Source organism: Carcharhinus amblyrhynchos, chromosome 3 (genome assembly GCF_965287045.1).
Source record: "Carcharhinus amblyrhynchos chromosome 3, sCarAmb.v2.hapA, whole genome shotgun sequence".
NCBI classification, from domain to species: Eukaryota; Metazoa; Chordata; class Chondrichthyes; order Carcharhiniformes; family Carcharhinidae; genus Carcharhinus; species Carcharhinus amblyrhynchos.
The window spans coordinates 87046010-87067344 of record NC_137326.1 but is presented as its reverse complement, the minus strand read 5'-3'; positions in this window follow the sequence as shown (position 1 = coordinate 87067344).

The window sequence follows — 21335 nt, the reverse complement described above, 5'->3', positions numbered from 1 at the left end:
CCAAACATGCAGAAATGAGATTAATTTTGACCCATAAGCTATTATTCTTGTTACCTGTTACCTATTGCTTTTTCGGAGCGGGACAAGACACGGGAAGGGTGGGGGGGGTGCTGGTGTGGGGGTGCGGAACGGTAGTAGTGAGTGTGCAGGAGTAGTCTTTTTTATAACTATGTCAGTACTACTGAAGGGTTCTATCCAAAGAATACATGTGTTTTAGATGCTGGCTAACCTGTATCTCAAGCATTGTACCTTTGTGATAAAATCTTTCTGTGGTATAATTAAGATTCAAACACGTTTACATGAAATTCTTTTAAATGTTATTTCTAAAAGTACAATATTTGTACAGATTTAATAGGTTAAGGCCTCAGCTGTAATGGTAGCCAAAAAAGCTTCATATAAACATGTGTACACATTCTTAACAATATCACAGAGGACAATTTTACCCACTTGTTTCAAAATATAGTGGCTAACCTGATGATTAAACCTGTAAATCAACTTTAACAGGGACAGGATATACCAAATCATTCTACGATCTGTGACATACTCCGCGCTTAATTGATCTTAAAATGGTTATCGTCAGCATTTCTGCACTTTGACTTAATTCATATATTGTAATTTATGGTTACAATAAATATTTTAATTAGTACTTCAAACCTCAATTCAGGTTTGTGCAAATGAAATCTGAACAAGTGTTATCAGGTATACATTATACTCTATAATAAAATTGAAAGTAAAATTTTGTGGATTTTACAGCAAGTGGATTGCCAAATTTATTTGGCAATAGAATTCTTGATCTTGATTGGATTTAAATTGATTCACGCCAGTATAGAAGTGTGTCTTGACCTTTAGAAGATGGCACACATTGAAAATGATACAGGGATGCAGGCTTTTCTTTTGAAAAGTACAGCCTAGGATTATCTACAATGTTATATGCTGAGGTTTGATAGCACTGAGTGATAACTATAATTTTTTCCACCAAAGTGAGTTCTGAATGGGGCGGAAATAAAATGAAGGACTTCAGATTGGCAACTCAACCTGCAATCCTTGACCAAAGCAAAATTTTCCAGATACTGGATATCTGAAATAAAAACAGAAAGTACTCAACAGGGCAGGAGTATCTGGGAAGAGAGAAACAGTTAACATTACCAGTCAATGAACTTGCATCAGAAATTAGGAAACGTTAGCAATGGATTTGCCTTAAGCACATAAAAGGGGGAGGGAGAGTGGAATAAGAACAAAAGCAAAAATCTGTGCTCATGTGGAAGACAGCAGAGATTACATGTCAGAAGAATTGGTGGTGCAAGGCCAAAGAGAGTAATAATGGAAAAAGCAAAGAAACAAAAATATGTCCAGAGGAGTTGTGAATAGCAGAACGATGAACAGCTGCCATTTTGAAAGCAGAAACAAGAGCATAACGAGAGTAAGACTGTACTCTGCAAAGAAAAAGGAAACAAATTGGGGCCAGGGATTATGGTCCGAAACTATTGTATTCAAAGACTATAGAGTGGTGAGTTAAATGATAAGTATTTGTTCTTCATAATATGACGAAGTTTATGTTGAATCTCATTGAAACATAGCAGGTGGCCAACATGAGAGCAAGGTTGAGAATTAAAATCACAGATGACTGGTATCTCAGGGTCATGCTTGCAGACTGAACAGAGGTTTTCTGCAAAGATGCCACCCAATCTATGCAAGATCTCTGCAATGATTGAGCAAGAAATACAGTTTTATATATTTATACATATATTCCCCACTGAATTTTCATAGAAATACAAATAAATATGCATTCATTTTTACAATATTAAGTATTGAGAAAAAAGCTACAGAAGCCATATTCCTTTTAAAACAGAGGTGACTGCGTTTTACTATTGGAATATTTGATAACATTATGCTTCAGTGAGTGTTTGCAAGCGCTGAGTGAAGCGACACCAAAGACCATGAAATGGATTATGCAGGCTCTTGCTTAGATAAAGCAAATATCTTAAAGCCAATAGGCCACATGATAAATTACTAAAGACAGCAGAGAGGTATCATTATCCATCCAAAAACTCAAGCACCTTGGGCTTTGCAGTGCAGACATAAAAAGCAGTAAATGGGATTTGTAGCTGCGCAAATCACAAATCTTCTAAGGTCAGGTCTACTTAAATAATCATAACCAGCTCCAGATCTGAGTAATGCCTGACATCAAGATCTCACCCGTTGGGGGTCAGAACACCTGGTACTGCTGGAGGAACTGACAGGGCTGCAGAATCAGATTATAGAATGTATTATGAATGGTGAAATTCCTCTACCATCCATGCAGCTTAAAGGATGTAGAGCAGAGGGACAATTGGAACAGTCAGGTTCACTAATGCTTTTGGAGAGGTGCTGTTAATCAAAATGTGGCATAGGAATATGTCCTTGAGCAGCCTAGAAAAGCATCGTTTGTGGTGACTTGTGCCTGCATGCACTATAATGCAAAGGAACTTGGCACAGCAAGGATTAATGTAGAGCTGGAGCGTGGCACTGCCCACAGTGTGATGTATGTAATCATATGGTCAGAGAACAGTCTAAAGGAATATTCTGCAAGCAGCTAACCTGCACATTGGGAGCAATGTCATGCAAGACAATACTTGCAACTGTAAATAGTTAAAGCCTTCCAACAGAAGTGTTTATAATTAAACACACAAGCCTCAAGATATCATCAATGAGTCATCAGCACAGTGCCATAAAGAACGCATATTGTGACAATATTCATATTGGCTGTGCAGAAGGCATGGGAGTGGGGACATTCTGTATTAATACTGTGCCAACCAGCCAATAATTGGGGCTGAACTGAGAAGGAAGTTCAGTGACCCCACAAATATAGCCATCTCAGTGGGGGACAACTTCCCACTCCCAAGAGAATCCCCAAGAGGAATGCACATTTTTAGGGTAGGCAAACCTCTAGTGCTCTGTCCAAATTGCTAGCCTCTGTTTTTCAGCCATTCTATGTGAATTTCCGTTGTGGCATCGGAGGACGAGGAAGCAACTTGCTTACTTGTCTCTGCTTGACTGTGAGATGCAATTCGTGACCGCCCTCATAATTGAGGTGCAAGTGGGGTGGGGGGGGGGGGTGGTCAGCATCTCCATCACGGGGTGCTATTGTACAAATGTCCCTCAGTCATGGGGGTGGGGGGTGGTGAGAGCCAAGGAGACATATGGTGATGATGATGATGCCTAATGAGAAGTGGCACCATCATCCTCCGCAATAATTGCCTCAGCCCTTAGCTGGAGCTTCAGACAGCTGGAAGGAAGCACTATCTCAACACAGCTGGCATAAACTCTAAACATCTCTGCACCATCAGTGCTACTGACTGGGCAAGGCTACAGAGTGTGACATGCATTCTGTGCATACAATGTTATTGTGTTGTTGGGTCGGAGTACTTTCAATAACTCACAAAAACTATTGGCAGCAAACACCCTAACTTTACTGTAACATAAATCATAGAATCCCTACAAAGCAGAATGAGACTTCTTGACTCATCGAGCTTGCATCAACAACAATCTCAACCAAGCACTATCCCTATAACCTCATGTATTACTCTGCTAGACCCCCTGATATTAAGGGGCAATTTAGTATGGCCAATCCACCTAACGCACACAGCTTTGGACTGCGGGTGGAAACCGGAGAACCTGAAGAAAAGTTAGAAACAGGGAGAATGTGCATACTCCACACAGACCCAAGGCCGGATTTGAACCTGGAGCTGTGAGGCAGCAGTGCAAACAACTGTGCCACTGTGCTGCCCATAAGCAATGTTCCACTGAGATATTTACAATTACGAATCGCCCCTTCACACTAGCTCCTTTCCATGTTGCTTTCTCCTAGACTCTCACATGAGTCCATGTGATTTCTTTACATTACAGACTATTACAATTAACCCCTTGTGCAACTTGGATGTAATAATGGAGTACGTTAGACTAACAGATGATATTTATTGGAGTTAGTGAGAAGGGATCTCATAGAAACTTATAAAATTCTAACTGGGTTAGAAAGGGTAGATTCAGAAAGACTGTTCCCAATGGTGGGGAAGTCCAGAACTCGGGGTCATAGTTTGAGGATAAGGGATAAAACTTTAAGAACTGAGTGAGGAGAAATTTCTTCACCCAGAAGGTGGTGAATGTGTGGAATTCACTACCACAGAACGTAGTTGAGGCCAAAACATTATCTAATTTCAAAAAGAAATTAGATATAGCTCTAGGGGCTAAAGGAATCAAGAGTTTTGGGGGAAGGGGGGAGATCAGGATATTGAATTCGCTGATCAGTCATGATCACACTAAATAGCAGAGCAGGCTCAAAGGGCTGAATGGCCTACCCCTGATTCGAGTTTTTATGTTTCTATGTAACAGTATTTCCTTTAATCAATAACACAATAGGGTGGTTAATAGTGAAGAAGATGTTTGTATGTTACAGGAAGATATAGATTGGTTGGTCAGATGGGCAGAGTAGTGGCAGATGGTATTTATTCTTTTAAGTGTGAGATGAAGCACTTTGGAAGAAGTACCAAGATGAGGAAGAATTTATGAATGGCAGGACATAGGGTAGCTCAGAGAAACAGAGGGATCTTTAGGTAATTATTCACAGATCCCTGAAGGTGGCAGAGCATGTGAATAGAATAATTAACAAGACATAGGGGCATTTGTTTTCATCAGTCATGATGTGAAGTATGAGAGCAAGAAAGTAATGTTAGAGTTGTACAGAGTGTTGGTTAGACCACAGCTGGAATATATGAGCAATTCTGGTCACCTCACTATAGGAAGAACGTGATAACATTAGAGGGGTATAGAGGAGACTCATCAGGATGTTACCTGAGATGGAGCATTTGAGCTACAAGGAGAGACATGATAGGTTCAACTTGTTTTCTCTTGAGCAGAGAAGATAAAGGGGGGATATGATTAGGTGTATAAGATTATGAGGGGGATGGACAGGGTGACTAGGGAGCAGCTATTCCCCTTAGTTGAAGGGAAAATCATAAGGGGGCATAAGTTTTGTGTAAGGGATAGGAAATTCAGAGGGGATTTGAGAAAAATAAAACATTTTTCATTTAGGGGGTGGTGGAAATCTGGAATGCACTGCCTGGGGAAAAACCCTTACAATCTTTAAAAAATATTTGGATGAGTATTTGAAATATCATAACATTCAAGGATGTGGGACAAGTGCAGCTAAATGGGATTAACATGTCTTTAGTGGTAGCTATTGCTGGTGTAGACTTGATGGACCAAAGTGCCTTTTCTGCATGGTAAGACTGTAACTCGATCTATGTCTAGGATTAACAGCTGGCAATTTACAGGTATACTTTCCTGGCAACTAAAACACTTCCAAGTTAATATCAGGATGTATTGGCAGATGGTATTAGCACCTTGGAAGAAGTACCAAGGTGAGGAAGTATTTATGAATGGCAGGACATAGGGTGGCAAAATGGACCTTGCAATATGCCAACTTATTCACAATTATATTGCCTGCTGTAAAACTGTATCTATCAGATTATTGTGTTCAAAACGATGAAAAGAGTAGAGCAAACATGAATTTGCAGTGAAATTAACTGGAGGCTATTGATGTTCACTCATCGAGGGAAGGCTCAGATGGAAAATATAGATAATGGGTGGGATTCGCTGGCATTCGCAACAGTGGGATTCTCTGGTCCTGTTGCAGTGAAAGAAAATTTGGCTGAGCGTCAAATTCTCCATCTTCACTGGTAGTGACAGCATAGCATGAATGGCTAGAAAATTCTAGCCAATAGTTCCAAAGAAAATGAGATGGATGAGGAAGTATCAATCAGAAATTGTGCTTTCGGCATGTCCGTAAACACTGCACCATCTCTACCCCTGATGGTTGGCCTCTGCTTCTGCTGTAGACCTTGAGCTTCCATTTCAATGAAAGACAACTTCCACAGTAACAAGCATCATCATGCCTTTAAATCAGGCTTAAAGAATCCTCCATTTTGCATTGCTGTGATTAACTAGCCACAAAATTCATTCTGCAACCATTTTGTAGCCCACCTTGGGCAAAATCACAGAGTCTAACTACTTCCATCACCTCCCTACCTGTTGTGGGATCGGGACCTTAAAATGGTTTTTATGAAGGGAAGGTGATCGCCTAGTGGTATTCATAGAATCATAGAATCCCTATAGTGCGGAAGGAGGCCATTTGGCCGATTGAGTCTGCACCCACCACATTGTCACACAGACCCAATTCCTGTAACCCCACATATTTAGCCTTTTAGTCTCCCTGACACTAGGCTCAATTTAGCATAGCCAATCAACCTAATGCGCAAATCTTTGGATTGTGGGAGGAAATCAGAACACCCGGAGGAAACCCACTCAGACACAGGGAGAATGTGCAAACTCCACACAGACAGTGATCCAAGGTTGGAATTGAACCCAGGTCCCTTGCGCTGTGAAGCAGCAATGCTAACCACTGTGCCACCATGCTGCCCCTATTATCACTAGACTATTTATCCAGGATCCAGAATCTCAGCTAATGTTCTGGGGTCCCGGGTTCGAATCTAACCGTGGCAGATGTGGAATTTGAATTCAATTTTTAAAAATTGGAATTAAGGATCTACAGATGACCATCAAACCATGAAACCACAGCACGGTGGTTGACTCTCAATTGCCTGCCAAATGCAACTAGGGGTACAAAATAAATGCTGGCCAGCCAGCTATGTCCATGTCCCAAAAAAAAGGGTTTCAAAACTCATGGGCTAAATCCTGCTGCCCCTGAACTCCAATAAATGAATTATAAGGAGAGATGAGCAAAATAAGTTTAATTCCCTGGCATTTACAAAATGAGAGGGTGTTTTGATTGAAGTTTTCAAGATATTAAAGTCAACATAGAAGGTAGATTGGAAAAAAACATTTCCAATGATTGTAGAGTTGAGGACGAGATTTGTAAAGTCTGAATATTAGAGCCAGATCTTTCAAGGGTGAAGTTATAAAAAACTTGTACATGCAAGAGATGGTCTTTGTACTCTCTTCTGCCAATGGAAATTAAGGCTAGATCAACTGTTAATTTTAAATATGAGACTTATAGATTTTTGTTAACCAAAGGCATTAAGAGTAAGCCCTAACGGTGGGTATATGGAGTTAAATCAGAGATCAGCCATGAACTCAGTGAGCGATGGAATAGGTTTGAGAGGCTAAATGCTCTCTTGTTTCTATGTTCCCTGCTATTAGAGTAAATTGAAGGGCAATGTGTGGTAACAGGATAGGAGCAGCTTAAAGGGGAGATCAGGAAGTTCTTGTCTAAGTTGCCCTGTTTCTCTAGAAGCTGTGCTATGAAGGGATCTAGCCGAGAGATTCAGCATTAAAATTCATAGAATGGTTTGACATTTGTATATTTACACATTAGATTTCAACTCAACATGTCAGCAAAGATGTGCAAACATAGAGACATATGAATTTGAAGCAGGAGTAGGCTATGCTGTGTCTTGAGACTTCCGCACAATTTGATAAGATCATGGCTGACCTGATTTTAACCTCTACTTTCCCTTCCAACCTCTGTAACCCTGGCTCTTTTGTGATCAAGAATCTACCTAACACAGTCTTAAAAATATGCAGTTAACCAACATCAGCTGCTCTCTGAAGAAGACAATTCCACAGACTAATGATCCTCTGAAGGAAAATAACATCTCCTCATCTCTACCTTAAATGGGAGATTACTTATTTTTAAACATTGTCCCTAGATTGTTCCCCGTAAAGGAAACATCCTTTTAGATTCCACACTGTCAAGACCTCTCAGGATCTTCTATGTTTTAATGCGATCATCTCTCATCCTTCTGAATTTCAATGGATACAGGCCCAAATAGTCCAAGTTTTCATCAAAATACAACCCTTGCTCTGTAGAAGAGATATATGGACGAGAAACATTGCCAAAATTTTACCACACCACCTGCCACAGAATTGGAATGGGCAAGGGGTGGACAATGGAAATGTATGTTCAACTCAGGTGGGGTTTAACGGTTTCAGGATGAGTGAGGCCATATAATCTTTCCCGTTAACTCTGCCTCTCTCCACAAATATTGCCAGGCCGGCTGAGTTTATCCCACATATTCTGTTTCTCTTCATCCCAGGAATTCACTGAGTGAGCTATTGAGAGGGGTGGGGAATGGCGAGGCACATTGGTTAGCACTGCTGTCTCGCAGCACCAGGGGCACAGGTTTGATTTTACATTTGGGTGACTGTCTGTGTGGTGTTTGCACGTTCTCCTCCTGTCTACTGGGTTTCCTCTGGTTTCGTCCCACAGTCCAAAGGTGTGAAAGTTAGTTGGATTAACCATGGCAAATATGCAGAGGTACAGGGATATGACGTGGAGGTGGTCTGGGTAAGAAGCACTTTTGGAGAGTCGGTAGCTGCCTTCTGCAATGTAGGGATTCTGTGGTTGTCTGAAATGCTTCTAACACAGTTCTAACTTATTTCAATAAGGGCAGAAAGCTGTACACACTATTCCAGATGTGATCGCAACAATGTTCTATACAATTGTAGCAAAATTTACTGACTTTTATATTCCATTCCCCCTTCCAATAAATAACAACATTTGACTTTCCTTCCCAATCACTTGCCGTACCTGTGTTGTAAAACATGAGAATGTCACATCCTGTAATTTTCCCTCCAAGTTACAGACCACCCTGACTTGGAGCTATATTGCCTTTCTTTCACAGTCACTTGGTCAAAATCTTCAAACTCACACCCTAACAGCATTCTGGATGTGCCTGCATCACGTGGTCTGCAGCGATTCAAGAAGGCTGCTCACCACAGCCTTCTCAAGGACAATTAAGAATGGGCAATAAATGCTGGCTGAGCCAGTGATGCCCAAATCCTATGAAACATTTTTTTAAACTTTCTATGTAATGCCGAATTTTTCACTCTCTCATTATTTAAATAATTATGATGCTTTTCTATTCTTCATGCCACAGTGGACCGGTTCACTTTCTCATATTATATTCCATCTGCCAAATTTCTGCCCATTCACTTAACCTGTTTAAACCATTTGAAGACTTCTTGAGCAGGATTCCCCACTGCCCCACACATGCCCCATACCCACCACCCTCCCCCCACCCCCCCCCCCAGCCCCTCCCCACCCCCTACTCTCTGTGGCGTGTTACGTGGCAGTGGGAGGTGGCACTCCACTCTCTGGCAGTGAGATCTTATGATCCCGCCATTGTCAGTGAGATTAGCCATTGAATGCACCCCTCACTGCCAGGAAACCCATGACCAGTGGGTGGGGGAGGGGCACATGAAGGGCAGCAAGATGTTGGCACTTATATCTTCTTTATAGCTTATTTACTAGGCAGCATGGTGGCACTCTGCCTCACAGTGCCAGGGACCCGGGTTCGATTCCCAGCTTGGGTCACTGCCTGTGTGAAGACTGCATATTCTCCGTGTGTTTGCAGTGGTTTTCTCTGGTTGCTCTGGTTTCATCCCACAGTTCAAAAAACATGCTGGTTAGTTGCATTGGCCATGCTAAATTCTCCTTCAGTGTACCTGAACAGGTGCCAGAGTGTGGCAACAAGGGGATTTTTCACAATAACTTCATTGTAGTGTTAATATAGATCTACTGGTGACAATAATAAATACACTTTTCAACTCATCTTTCTGTCATCAGCAAATTTAGCTGTCATACATTTGGTTCCTTCATTTAAGTCATTGGTATAGATTGTAAATAGAAGATGCCCCCTGTGGGATTCCACTGGTTACATCTTGCCAACTCAGAAATGACCCTTTTAATGCTTACCACTTTCTCCTGTTAGTTAACCAATCCTCTTTCAATGCTAATGTGTTACCCACTGCACTATGAGTTCTATTTGTGTGTGGTAACCTTTGATATGTGCAGCACCTTTCCAAAATCAACATGCTCCCCTTCATCCACATTGCATGGTGCTTTTTCAAAGAACTCTAATAAATTAGTCAAAAGTAATTTCTCTTTCAAAAAAAAAGTTGACTGTCTGATTGCATGAAGATTTTCTCAGTGTGAGTTTGAGCTTTCAAGTGTAAATGAAATGATTAGCCAACATTCCTGGAACTGAAAGTAACTTTCACAAGCCTCTTCTTCAGAACTTAAATTTTACTGCAGATTTAAAATAAATAAAAAGCTTCCTTTTATTTCTTGTGCTAATGCCCTCTTATTTCCATCTTTTTTATCCCCTCCTTTACTTTGCTTGATTTACATGATTTGCGATTGACAGCCAAATTGACTGACTTGGCTCACCCTTGGGTTGGAGGCTGGTCCCTGAGGCTTCAGGATCACGTACATCCATGCCGATGCAGAGGATGGGGTGGAAGTTGGTGGGAAACTCGTGCAAAGAGGCTTGATTGTTTTTCTGATAGGATTCTTGAATGGGAAAACTTGCTATCGCAATACTGACCTCTTGAACTGAAAGGGCAAGTGCTTATATGAGTAATGTACAGAAGCCTATACAATTTCTATGTATGTTGCATTTGGACAAAAGATCCTGGCTTGTCAGTATAACTTATTTTGCTCTCGAGTGCTGCCTTTGACAGGCATCCTAAAATACTTGCGTAAGGAAACTTGGCAGATTCATACACACATCACATATGAGTTATATATGTCAACATGAATGAATTGGAAATGAATTATCAATCTTTATTCGCAGTGTGCAGTGTTCCTAAACTCTGTCAGTAATGCATTTGCCTTATCAATAATACTTATTAACACAATAGATTTGTAAAGTGAGTAGGAATCTTACAAAGAATAACTCTTTGAAAAAACTGTTGATAACGCTTAATGATATCCATGAAATGTGAGCAAGACGTGGAGGTTCAAAATAATTCAACCGAGTTGACATTGCAATAAATTTACCCTGATGGAAACGTCAGCAGAACCCAATTGATTTTGCACCACACCAGAATTTGTGCAAATGTCAAGAGTGTCTACTGGAACTGCAGAGGTTTCATTGCCTACAATAGCACTGTAAAATGAAAATAAAGGTTCCCTCTTTTAATAATAAATATTAATCATGAATAGAATAAATGTTTGTATATTTTAATATATTCAATTTTATTAAAATGTTAAAGATATCTGATGATTACATTGAAAGCAGTTTGGAATCACTAATGTGTTATTTAAAATAACATGTGCACAGTAGAAATCCACTACTTTCTTTTGATGCAAGCTGTCTTCTAAAAACACATTTAAGAACTAAAATTTCTATTGCTGCACTGTGAAGAATCAAATGTTGATGCATGTCGCTCTCTTCACTGAGGATTTACAATTTGTCTGCGAAAACAAATTTTTTCTACACTATTTTCTCTCCCCATTAACAGAGAAATGTGAGCAAAGACTGCATAGAGACAGGGAGAAAAGAGTGGGGATGTTTGGCGAGTGGGGAACCTGGTCAGTGAAGTTTGCAGGTCCAGGTAACTCTATGTCATAGCGAAGTGAAGGTGATCCTGCAGAGTGGGGAGTCAGCCAAGTGGATCGCCATCCCCAAGATAGAATGTGATTCGTAGTCAGGGACTGAGGTACGGAAATGGAAACTTTATAATGAGGTGAGGGGTAGGGGGAAGAAAATAATCAAACGGTTGTGTGTAGGGTGGGACAGGAAGTGGGTAAAAATTGGAGCCTCCAAATGTGTAGGGATTCAGAGGGCAGGCAGCAGTGGAAAAATTTGGAGATCTGGAGGTTAAAGGGTGGATTTTGGAGGTGACATTTTGGGATTGGAGGCCTTTGATGAGGTCATGGGAAGATGCCTGATAGGGAAGCTCCTCAGGCAACCAACTGGATCCAGGAGATGCTCATCTCTTGGATCAGCTGCTGCACTCTCCAATACTTCAAAAATCCAGAGACCAGAGATTAAAGTTGAAAATCTGAATAACAATGAGTGAGGCCCATAGCTTCATTCCAACTAGCTTCTTGGAGCAGATAAGCTGCCGTTGGACTTCAGTTAAAGCAGATTGGAAGTGGATTGAGTTGAAATCTAATCCTTTAAGAACTCACTCCAGTGATGACATTTATTCTAGGAGCAGAACAGAAAAGAAAATTTGTAATTTTTTTAAGATATCTGCAGAATCTGTTATTTGTTTTACATATCTTTGAAAAACATTTACAAGAGTTTGCATGAATTGTAAAGGGATCAATTGTAATTATATTTAACAAGAAAAAATACTGGTCCATGTGATCTGGTGACCCTTTACTAAAAGCAGAATCATCAGGAAAGAACATAACCTATAAATTACATTTCTGCCAGACTCAAAGGGGAGCTGCAAATAAAAGAGAGCTGAAACAAGAGGGGAGAACAGAAAAGGCTCATTTACCCATTTAAGTAATACATTTAAACAGGACATAAAGCTGAAGACTGGGTTAGACCAAAGATCTTGAATTGGGCAATGTTATTGTTGCTGCTACAGTTCCTGGCAAACATGCCTGGAGGGCTAGATTGATTGAGTAGGAAAGTGAGAAATCAGATATGACAGAGGCTGAGTTAGAGAATTTTGGAACTTCATTTGGAACCACATGTCTGTAGAAGGTGATGCATATGTCTGTTGTGTAGACTGGATCTTTCTTGTGTTAAAAGTGACATTTATCTTTTTGTTTAAATTATATTTGCCTATTGATTCATGTTCCGTTTCTCTTGATTGTGATTCATGTTAAAGTAAAAGTTACAAAGAGTGAAATCTTGTTGGTAATTTCTTCAATTGGCAGCCATTTGACAAATTTGTTTCTTTTGGTTTATGGTTTCTCAGTGACTGTAACACTATAACAACCATCCCCTCCACACACGCACAAATCTAACACAAACTCTGGATTTTGTAACTAATTTTATAGCTAACCCCTCTCTCCACCCTTTCCCCATCCTCAAAAATAACGGGATAACAACAAAGAGTTAGTATGCATAGATGAGTCATCGGAAGGATAAATTAGATGGACTGTATTGTTTATATCACCTGTATTAGTTCATGAGTAATGATGAGAACAAATACACTTCTGTTCCAGTATCATGTTCATTATTGGCAAATTATTATTCACAGAGATTGTAGCCAATTTTGAAATTGCAAGTTATGTTAAATAATAATGACATTTGAATAACAATTTTATACCAAAATATTCCAATGGCATTTCTGCATATGTCAGTTTGTGATTTGCAGCAGGTTGTGAATAATTCTGAGTTAGTCAAGAAATGTTAGAAAATTACATGTTATGTCATGAAATGAGGTGGACTGTACAAATGTGTTTTTTAACCAGTAGGGTGTGGAAAGTCACAGATATCAAGAAGTCCCAACAGCACAAATTTAAGCAAAAGGTAGAGCGACTCCAAATTTAGTGCGATAGTTGGAAATCCTGCTACCCTTTCAAATAAAATGCTAGCAACACAGAAGAACATGTTTTTCCACAGTAAACTAAGGATTCAGGTTTGCATTATGGTTTGAAAATTTTGTTGCCCTAGAAATGGGGCATCACTTGAAGGGATCTGATATCGAATGCCAAAGCCCAACAGGTAAGTTTTGTCTTTGATATGTTAAAAATGATCCAGTTCTGGCTCTCTACCTGTCGATCTTCAATGGGAAATGCATTGGATGTGCCTCAAAAGGTGCGACCAGCAGAATGAATTCCCATTACTCCAAACACAGTCAACGCAGATAGAAATTCCAAACACTGCCCACACAAAAAATGTAATTCAATGACTATTGGATGATAATTAAAATGGAAATCCTGCTTCTGAGGCCAATAGGTTTAATAGCCAGAATGTTTCAGCACCGACCTGTTATCAAACATAAGACATTATTGGTTTTCTCTGACTGTAAGCAAAAACACAAAATGTTTTCATCCATTCATGGGAATGAATGTTTAATAAATTGTACAGTTGTAAGTATCTGCAGATACGAAGATCTGACTGTACTGAATTTTCTAATGACAGTGTGAAACTAAGTCTGTTGTTCATGATCTCAATGTGTAAATAATAAAAATATAATAAATCCTACTGATTAAAATGATTTTTTGTATCAATGATACCTGACTTAGTCCTCCATATTAACTAAACCTGTTGATTTATAAATTAAACAAGACTCCATGAAGGTGATTCTCCCCCCCAAAAAATTGTCAAATTCGCATAAAAACTGGAGTAAATCCCACAGTTTTTTTTCAGTGCGAATTTCAAAATGAATCTCCTACATTTTGTGCACTGCAGAGTGTGTTGGCATGATACACGTGAAAAATCAATGGACAGGACCCATTCCCGCTGGAGCGGCTGGCAGTATAGTACTGAGTGGGCCACTGCACATGCGCTGATCTGTTTGCATTGAGATTGGCACATGCACAATAGTCCTGTACTGCCGGCCTCCCAATCACTGGTCAGCTTGATCACTGGCCAGCCCAGTGATCCTGCAATGCTACCCTTCTGATTCTCCCTCCCACTGGCTCGATCACTAGCCTCTTGGATGTGTCCGGCTATCCTCATCCCCCCTACTTCCCTAGCCCACCTCCCACTCTGTAGTCTCGATCTTACCCCTCCTCCACTGGCAGCCCTAATTCCCTCTCCCCACCACCCACAGCCCTTACTTCCCCAAATTCCCACAGCCTTGACTGCATCCCCCCATCCCCATGGCCAGCTCTAATCACTGGACTCCTCCTTTTGTCACCCAACCTGAGTGCAGAGTGGCAGTGGGACCCTCCTCCCAGCCCGACAGATCTCATCCCCCAGAGGCCCTGCCCCCTTGGAACTGCTTGATGCCCGATGGGCAGTCCAGAAGACTAAACTGGCAATGCTTAGGGGGCATGTCCCATCATCCCTGCCCTCCTGGAGGGCCTCGATGGCCCCCGTTCACTCCAGCAGGGTCAGACCGCCAGCTTCCCACAAATGTGGAACCATTGTAAACGCTGCTTGAGTGAAACACACCTTTTGAGGTGAGGGGTGGAAGACTCAGGCCCGGACACCTCATTCTGGGGCCAGCTAATTGCATGAAAATAATATTGAAATAAACATCTACATAATTTATTCAGCTCCGCACTGATTTCTGGCAGCGGAAATCCGGGGGCCGGAGACTTGCAGAGGTGGTGGGGCCCAGAGGGAAGCCTACTAAACAGCCTTTGCTTAAGTCTCCTAACCTGCTGCACTACTAAAGCAGTGCAGCGGATTGGGAGAATCAACCTCCTCCCATATATATAATTATTAATGCATTTCCTAATGGAAGATATAAGGCATTTAATTAAGTTTTGAGCTTACACATAAATAATTTGTACAATAAATGATTGTCTACATTTGATCACACTTATTAAAAAGATTTGATTCTTTTGAAAGTTGAGCATGTAAGTTTTATTCCATTTAGCAGCAAAACATGTCCATGTCTCTGTATTTATTCATTATATTGTAGCTCAAGTCTTATTCAAATGACACACAAGTCCCATAGGTAGCTGCATGGAGAATAATGGAGATAAGTTGGTACTTAGTGGTAATACTGACTGAAGTGAAGTGTTAATAAGAAACAGGATGAAGATTGCACATCAAATGATCTACCCCATTAAGACCTCATTAAGAAACATTTTGCAATTCCCAGCATAAGAAAAAGCTTCCAATGTGCCCTGAGTATAGCATACACAGGAAAAGTCTGTGGAGAATCTTTCTCAGATCAAATAGTTTGGATTTTATATTTTGCAGAACAGATATATATCATCACTGGTGAGAACTTACAGCAATATTAAATATCATAGAAGAGGAATGCCTTTTTGTCACTGTAAAGGATCTGGAAAAAAAATCTCTGTGAACACGAGAAACTGAATCAGGTTTGACAAATGATATTAATTTAATTATTTCAATATTTCCCTTCAAATGCTGTACTTGCAAATTAGAAGTCCAGACATAATCCATAGAAAATTGTTAAGACCTCGAAACAGCAAGCGTGGGCATTTAAAGATTTAAAGTTCACAGAACAGCAACCATTTTTATAATCCATATGTCACAGAATTTCATGTTTGTTTTGTCCATGCAAACTTGCAATCTATTTTTAGCAGAAGTTTAAATTGCACACCCTTTGTCTGAGAATTAAGATATCCTTTTCCCTTCAAGCCTCTGCTAGCAATAGACAATGTCACTTTGGGTACTTAAAGCATATTAATAGATCAATTATGGGTGTAAATACAATTTCATGCAAATGTTATTGAGCTTTGAAAGAAATTCCCAGCCATTCAGCACTGTGATCACTGTGATTAAATGAACCAACTCAGAACCTAATTTAAGCATATAAGTTACTTGGTTCAATTAAGATGCAATGTAATCACAGAGGGACACTTCAAATACATATTGAAGTAGTGTAACAGGTAGAAGAAATGTGAGATTGAAATAATGAAGAGTTTGAGTCAATGCAAAAAAGAGAGAAGAAAATAAAGGAGAAAGAAGGGTTATTCTGTTTAATCCTTTGATAAATTTTCTTCACAAATAAAAACATTTCATAAATTCAGTAAATAAATAAAGGGAGGAAAATCACAAGTATATCAAAAGATAATGGTCTTTGAGAAAAATAGTTATTTTCTAGGTTTGAATATTTTTGATTCTGTAATATACACAAGATTAGTATGAGTTTTGGTTGGCTGTTTTTACAAATTAAAGGTTTAAGCATTTGGGTCTAAAATAATGTGAAGAACATGGAATATGTATTTAAATGTGTGTGCTGTTAAACAATGCGAGTTTAAAGTAAAGTTTATTTATTAGACACAAGTAAGCTTATATTAACACTGCAATGAAGTTACTGTGAAATTCCCTGTGTCACCACACTCCAGCACCTGTTTGGGTCAATGCACTTAACCAGCACGTCTTTCAGACTGTGGGAGGAAACCAGACACCCAGAGGAAACCCACAAAGACACAGGGGGAATGTGCAAACTCCACAAAGACAGTGACCCAAGCTGGGAATCAAACCTAGGTCCTTGGCACCGTAAGGCAGCAGTGCTACCCATACAGTATTGTTCATTTAATTCATTGTACCAAACAACATTTGAACACAAGCTTCCCCTCATTATCCAAAAGTTGCACTGATAAGAATTGGGAGTTAAGATCTCAGGACTCATTATAAATATATACAGGTTAACTGATACTCCTTTAATTAAGAATTGGATGAGAAGATTCTGAGGGTGATTTCAATTTCCAGACATCTATTTCTCACCTGATAAGTGTGTTCAGCAATTAAGAATCACAGTTGGGGTTGGGTGAAGGGGAACTTTGATGAGCTTATTGTTTGCCTAAGAAAGATCCAATAACAGTCAGAGAGCCCCAATTGCAATGCACAATTCAGTTGTATGAGGTATTGAATGACCCCCCCCTCCCCGGGTCAGGTACCCCACAGTGCGAGCCGCCTCGCGGAAATGACCTCCGTGCCTTTTTCCAGCGCGCGGAGGCGTTTCCTGTACGGGCTGCTGCTGCACACCTTCCACTACCGCGTCCTCGCCCGTCTCCTGGACACACCTTGACGGGCCTTGTTGCCGCCGGAGGTCCCCGATGGAGGTCCCTCTACGGAGGGATCTCCCTCAATTACCTCGGGGACCTGGGGTGGAGGGTGCTGCATGCAGCAGTGCCGCACAACAGTAGGATTCACTGGTTTGCGGACTCCCGAGACTGCTCTTTCTGTGGCCTTGTGGAATCTGTGGACCACGTCTACGTTTTGTGTTACAGATTGCACTCCCTTTTTGATTTTCTGAAGAACCTTTTATTGATGTTCTATTTGCATTTCAGTCCCACGCTCCTGATCTACGGACACCCGGTGCGGAGAGGGGAGGGTTGGGATGCCGATCTCCTCATGAACCTGCTCCTGGGCCTGGCGAAACGCGCCATCAACAGGTCCAGGCAGCGGGCGATCGACGGGGCTGTCAGTCCTGACTGCTTGCCCCTCTACCGTGGCTACGTTCGTGGCCGGGTGTCCCTGGAGAGGGAGCACGCGGTGTCTGCGGGCACAGTCGAGGCCTTTCATGCCCGTTGGGCACCGCAGGGGCTGAGGTGCCTTATAGACCCCGACAGTCACATTTTGATTTGACTCGTCTTAAGTTTCCTTGATACTTTTTGTTTCCGTTCGGGCTGTTCCCCCTCCTTTTGGGGAGCCGCCCCCTTTTTCTTTGTCCGAACGTAATTTAAGTTTGATTACTTGGATTGACCCGCAAGAACATGAGGTATTGAATGGCCTAAGACTCTAAAGAAATGGCTCAGGAAACATTCTAGCTAAGTTCTAAGTGTCTCTTTGGTCGGATCTAAAATCCTCTAACCAGTTGATTAAAACCTATTCCTTTCTGCAAGGATCACCCTCAGGCTCTCCAAGGCAGACTCTACCTGTTGAAGCATTGAGAGTTCCTGTATGGGACACCTCTAGTCAGCACCTTGGCAGTACGCCGATGAGGCTTGAGTCTCCAAATGGCTCAGTCATCATGACAGCATGAGGGGAGAGCAGAGATGCTACTCTGCTGAATTTATGCTGATTTGGTAACAGGTCACAAGACTGTGGTGCTTGGGTGAGTATCTGTAAATATGAGTGACATGAGGTTGAAGAACATGAAATGGAAAATACAAGTTCTGTGTTGGGATTGTCTCTCATTTATTCACTTCCTTTATGCTCCCTAAGCCAATCTGGTCATTTCAAATGCAATCAGACTGATAGGGCTCTCGTCCATACCCAAATTTCTCTCTTATGCACTACCTATTTTTGCGATCAGGAATTAGAATGTATGTACTCCTCTGATAAAGTCTGAAAGAATGTGAAGAACATGAAATATGGCTCTCATATTCCATACGCAGTATTGCTCAGAGTGGATGCAAGAACACTACATTGGTATATGTAACATAATGGAGCATGTTAGATTAGGTCTCACAATGGGTTAACTGTAATCGTGTGTGTTTTGTGACCTGACAGTCTAGGAGAAAGCAGCATGGGGAGAAGCTCATGTAAAGGAGCGTTCTCGTAATTGCCAATACATTAGAGAGAAGTTAAAATGTTTGCAGCTGGCACTCTGAGGAAGTTATCCAACAGCACAACAATATATGGTGGCAAGTTATAAATAGATGGTGATATAAAAATCTTTTTTCTGCTGGAGAGTTTTGAGAAAGTTGCAGGCCTAACTCGGGCTGAAGCCAAAGTAGTACCGGAGATTTCTTTGATTCCACACCCCAGTGAGTCTCATAGCAAAGTCAGACTGTGAGCAGGCCAGTATATCTTTGGATGCAATGAGCAACTGTGTGGACCACATCCTGATTTCATCTGGAAATTGAGTGTAAAGCCACATTTGCTGAGGTCATTGATGTATCAGACACACATTTCAATCTCTACAAGAACACTATGCCCTTACCCAGAAATTATGGGCCAGATTTTACCATTTTCATTTTAAGTGCCGAGTCTGGGCATAGTACAGATCTGACTTTGAACTGCATGTGCAATTAGAAAAAAAATTTGAAAAAACGTGCCCATGTCAGATCACTCCCGAGCTGGAGAAAACGGCCTGGGAGCGAAAAGCGGGAGCAAGGATGTATCTCAGGTAGGAGGGGGACGGGTAAGATGGATCTCTGGGGTGGGGGGGGGGGTGGTAGATGGATTTCTGATGGGAGGCAGGGGGATCTGCTGCCACTCTGTGGGCGATTGATGAAGGGAGGGGGGCAGGATGGGGACTGTTCTGGATAGTGGGGAGGTGGATAAGCAGGGCAGTGATGTGTGTGGGTACACACATCACTCTCCCCCTATCCACCACCGCCCCCCCCCCCCCCCCACCCCGCCACAGACTAATCACCACCCCTTCTCCCCCCGATTGCCCGCAGAGTGATGTCTTGCTGATGTCACTGGTACCGACATGGACACAATAACTGGATCCTCCCCCTCCCTAAGGTCTTGAACCCTGGTACAACAGCAGGCAACACAGCTGTCTGGATTCATGCTCTTTGCTGCAGAGAATAGTGTCAGTGCCTGTTACCATACTGTCCCCTACTACCACCACATTCTTGTTACTTCCCCAGTTTGAACTGGAAAAGGATAGCAATATTTCCTCTGCCATGGTGCCATGGCCGGCTTGGTCATCTATCTTTCAGATCTCACTTTCAGCCTCGCAGGTTGCAAGCATTTCAAATGTGATCAATGCAAAGCCTGAATCTTTTCCACGATGCTGTGCTGGGTCCCTTATTCATAGCCACATCTTCTGCTCCCTCACCACTGACCAAAACAAATGACCTTACTCTAAGAGGTGTGACCATCTTCTGGAACATAAATGTGAAGGAAATTTCCTCCTATTTCTGATGTCTGCAGTTCCACTTTGTGATCAATGATATTGATCCAGAATTCCTCTAGCTGCTTACATTTTCAGTAGATGTGCTTGTTTTGGATCAGCTTGGTCCAATTTACTGTCCTTATTGAATGCTCATACCACTGACAACTAAAAGTTACATGATTCATAACTACTCAGTTATGTGTTTGAGATGTTTATTGTAATTATTCCATTTCTTTGTTTCACTTAATGTTTACATTTTGAAAGTTTTAGTTTTTTTATTTGAAGCTTTAGTTCTATTTATTTATAGATCTACCTCAATACTCCAATCCTATGCTGGTTTAGTGAGCATTTACAGCTAATCAACTTACAAAATTTCCTATGGTGTCACAGTTGTTTTTTTTCCCCCCATTGCTGCCTTATTGAAGCTGAAATGGTGAAATCTCCTCAGCTCCTGCTCTGACTCCCAGACAGATCACTATCTGTTTCCAACAACTAACTTTTTAAGGTGTCAGCTGAGTGTCTTTGCTGACACAAGTGCAGTCATTTTGGCATTGTTCCATGTTGGCTGAACATGAATGAGGTCAGTTGAATGTTTGTGTCTGCTTTGAAGGCAAATAATTGTTCACACTGACATACTTTGAGGGTTGTGTGATTTCAATTCAGGTTAGCAATCTCACTTGATCACTATTAGCTGTCAAATGATGACTGGAAGATCGTTTTGGAATGTAATTTATCGCAAATTTGTGTAACTGAGAAGTGCTGTGTGCTGAATGATGTGAAATCTTTGAGTAGGAAAGAAACTAGTATAAGTCAGAGTTTGCATAACTTCATGTAACTGACATCATTGGGGATCAACTAACAGGTGTAATGGTAAAAGTAGGCACCAGAATTTTCTGCTCTTTCTTGCTGGTAATTTCTGGTCCTGCCATTGGTGAACTGCAACCCCTCCTCCCACACACACACACACACACTGTGGATTACGCAGTGACGGAAGGTGTAAACAATGAAGAAGCCCATTGATAACAGCGGGACTATAAGGTCCCACTGTCAGCTAATGGTGGGCTGCCTCTACCATTGCGTGTCATGGGGACATGTGGAAAGCCCTGCCGAGGGTATTTGCATCTGAAGTCTTGAGG